Below are 4259 nucleotides of genomic sequence, written 5' to 3'. Positions count from 1 at the left end.
GCGGCGGTGGGGGTGCTGAGTTTGTGTGTGGGTGGGGGGCTGGTCACTGACAACACCTACCACTGAGGTTTACCTATTTCTGGAGAGTATTAGGCGGAGGTTAGTTGGCAAGAGCCAAGGCTGGGGGGTTGGGGGGGGGAATGTGGGGGGAGCTCAGTGTGTGTGTTGGGGTAACTGCTGGGGTCTAACCAGCTAAACCCACACAGTTTAAGTCTCACTGTGTATTGCCCCGGTCTGTGGCAGGACCACAGTTGTGTGCTGAACTGTATTGTGGGCTGGGACAGCAGCATAGGGAGGTGGGCTCGAGTGGAAGGCACTCCCAGCGACCCCAACCCTAACGACCCCTACGCCAAGATCGACAGCGAGACCCTCTTCAGTGATGGCAAGCTTAACCCCTCCATCACCATCCTCGGTAAGAGATCAGTCCCACTGCGAGGGGCGGGGGGAGTGGGGAGAGTGAATGGACAAATCTTATCATAACAATAATCCTGGTGTTTGACCCGGCGCCTGATCATGTTGTCGAGACGTCTCAAAGCGCTTCACGGGATACAGTGTAAAGTGTAGTGACTGTGTATCCTGTGGGCAAAACACAGCAGCCAATTACACCCAGTGACGTCCCACAAACAGTGGTGTATTGAATGACCGCTTTTTTGGGGGTGAAGGGGGCTTCTGACTCCTTGAAAGTGATCTGCCAATTGACTTAACAACTGGGTTCCTATTCACTGCTGGTAAACAGGGCACGTGTGTGGAATAAAGAAACTTACCTAACGTTTCACCCTGAACGGGAATCAAACCCGGACCCTCTCGCTCGCGAGGCGAGTGCTCTAACCACTGAGCTACAGGACTCCACATAAAGTGGAGTGACTGTGTATTTAGTAGGTGAAAAAACAGAGAATTGGGTAAATATCTCAAACGTGGAAATATAAAAATATGTGGGTGGTGTTGGGGAGGGGGGGGGGATCAGGGATTGAACGTGGGTGGGGGGGAGGGCTGGGTGGGGGACACCCACTGCCCTCTGAGCTGTGACTCTCTCTCTCTCTCTCTCGCAGGCTGTAACGTGACAATTCCCGCCGAGGTCATTATCCTCAACTCCATCGTCCTCCCCCACAAGGAGCTGAACCGTAGCTTCAAAAACCAGATCATCCTGTGAGGGTCAGCCTGCTCCCCCCAACACCCCCTCCTACGCAGATCCCCCCCACTCCTACCCAGATTCCTCCAACAATGCTGCCTCCATGAGGTAGGGGGAGTGGTGGTGGGGGGGGAAACTGGATCACTTTCAAACCCCCCCATTCCACTGCCACCAATTGCCCCCGGCTGCTCCCACCCCCCCCATTGCCTCCCCCTGCTGCCCCTCCAGGATGAGGGTGTGAGACAAACCTCACCTATTCTCAGACTTCAACGATTAAATTTCCGGTAGCTCTAATTTGCCGTGTGGTTTATACAGTGATGGGTGGGGGGGGGGGGGGTTTGGGGGGGAGCAGGGAATGGTTTGTTGGGGGTAGGGGGAGGGAATGGTTTGGTGAGTGGGGGGGAAAGGGAGGGTCAGTGATTACCCACTGATGTCCCACAACATTCCTCATCACATTCCATGTGCTAATTATCACACGGAAATCGGTTACGAGAAGTCATATTATACACCTCTTTTTCCCCCCCCACCCCAAAACCCCCACCCCACCACTTTGTAAGAGACTCTTATCCCCAAAATGCCGATGTTCATTAAATGTCAACATTTTTATTTCAGCAGAAACAGGACAGAGGCACACGCCCAGCCCGGTATTGCGGGGCGGGGGGGGCAAGTACAGTGTGGCTCATCACAAATACTGACCCCGCGCCCCACACACACCACCATCCACTTCTCTCACCCCTGCCCCCCTCCACCTACTGACCACTGGTAACAGAAATATCCTGGCCTCAGCTCAGTTTGCATGCAATTAAGGATTTTTCCTCCCTCCGTCAGTCTTTCTTTCTACCTCCCTCTCCATCAGTCTCTCTCACTCTCTCTCCAAGTCAGTCTCACTCTTTCTCTCCCCCCCCCCCATTAGTCTCCCTTTCCCTCCCCCCCACCCCCCCTCCATCAGTCTCTCTCTGTTTATCCCTCCCTCAGTCTCTCCACAGACTATCCCCCCCTCCCCGCCACCAAAACCAACTAACAGGCTCCTGGACACGAATTCTAAAGATTCCCTCAACCCATTCCCCCCCACCCACCCACCTGCTCCACACGAATCACTGTCAAAGCCGGGACCCCATTCCTAATCTTCAGGCCAAGACACCAAAGCTCAGAGCCCAATAGAGACATGTGGAACCCTCTCTCCTCATCCTCCAGCGTTCCCGTGCTGACCAGATGCTCCTATTTGAGGGTAGGGCTTGGGAACAGCCTCACCCTGCTTTGTCCCCCCGACCTGAGAGAGAAACATGTCGTCACACGAGGAGCTGCCATTCACCACGACCCCCCCAGCCCGAGCTCCCCCCCCCACCCCGGACACCCCCACTCCCTGCCGTCTACCGCCTCCTGATCCCAACCCCCAGCTCGGGTCCAAATCCCTGACTGTCCAGCCCCTTTGGACGTCCTCCCGATGTGAAAGGCACTGTATAAATGTTGTATTGTTCAGCCTCGCTGCTCCTTTCTGTCTCTGGGGTGTTATAATAATGACCCCCCCACCCACCGCCCACCCTCATCTCCCTGTTACTCACAGCGGCAGCAGTAACAAGCCTGCGGACAGGCAGCAGGTGGGGGAGAGATTTCTCTCTGCTCTGTCGGGGGACGTCAGGGGCTGGAAAATCCAGCCTTCGGACAGCAATGAGAAACAGAGTTACTGCACAGAATAATCCTTACCCCTCCCTCCCCCACTCCCCATCACCAATCCCCTCAATGTCAGAGCCCTTCCCATTCCCAATTGTTAGAAACATAGGAGGCTATTCAGCCCCTCGAACCTGTTCCACCATTCTACACGATAATGGCTGATTTGTACCTCAACTCCAATGTCCCACCTTTGCCTCATGTCCCTAATAACCTGACGTAACGAGTTAAGCCAAGACCCCGAAGCCAAGTGCCGGCCGTAGTTTCTGGAGTGTGTGGCGGTGATAGAGGTTTACTGCAGTGTAGTGACTGTGTATTTTGAGATAGAGACCGCGAGAGTAACGGGCTCGAACCCACAACCTTCTGACTTGGGAGGTGAGAGCGCTACCCACTGTGCTGCCTGTACGTGTGTCGGAGAGTGTGTGGTTGGGGATCAGTGTGTGTGCAGGGGCGAGGGGGTGGCTCACCGGGGGTGCAGAAGCCTGGGGCAGGTTGGGAACATGGCACAAACTGGCTCCAGTATTCCAGGGGCAACGATAGCAGCCGCTCAACCACCTGCAGGAGAGCGGAGACGGTTAACAAATGTTTTACAAGTTTTTTTTTTTTAAGTGGGGTGGGGGTTAAAGACAGGGCGAGCTGCAAAGAGACGGGGCATGATGGCTGTGAAGGCTTTATTGTCAAGGGGCCCGAGGGAGCGAGGAATTAGCTGTCCCCCCACCCTCTGGAACTCCATCCCACAGTCCCTCCGCCTCGCCCCCTCCCTCCCTCGCCTCCTTCAAGGCCCATCTCAAGACCCTCCGCTTCGACCGCACCTTTGGTCACCCTCCTACCCCCTACCCTCAACTTCTCCTGATTCCAAACCCCAGCTCAGGTCCAAATCCCTGACTGTCCAGCGCCTTGGGACGTTCCTCCTGACGTGAAAGGCGCCGTACAAATGTCATGTGTTGTCTTCGTTGTGGTGGACAAGGCAGAGATGGGAGGGAGGGGTTGAGATAGAGAGCAAGGACGAGGGGACAGAATGTGGGGTTCAGCCTCCTCTCCCTCCCCACCCCACCCCGGGTGGACTAACCTTGGGCTGCTGTCGGGTGTCCTGCAGAACTTGGGGGGGGTCAGGCTCAGGGCTGGCGTGACCCACCAGGGTGGGCCCAAACACACGGGCCAGGTTCCACTTGTTCATCTTGCACTGGACACTCCTCATCACCCTGAGCACCGCGAGCAAGACAGACAGTCAGCACACAGAGAGGGAGGCGTACACACACCACACACACACCCACACAGACAGAGACATACACAGATAGACCCAGTGCGAGACAGCGAGAGACAGAGAGTAAGACACACACACACACAGTCACCTCTGGAGATGAAGGATGACAAACGCCAGGGTGTCTCTGTTGGCCTGAGGCAGTTGGCTGATGGCCCGATACAGCGGCTCATCACTGGGGAGTCCTGAACACAGCGAGAG

Source organism: Callorhinchus milii, unplaced genomic scaffold (genome assembly GCF_018977255.1).
Source record: "Callorhinchus milii isolate IMCB2004 unplaced genomic scaffold, IMCB_Cmil_1.0 Scaffold6, whole genome shotgun sequence".
Taxonomy (NCBI): domain Eukaryota; kingdom Metazoa; phylum Chordata; class Chondrichthyes; order Chimaeriformes; family Callorhinchidae; genus Callorhinchus; species Callorhinchus milii.
Note: the sequence above shows the minus strand (reverse complement) of the source record.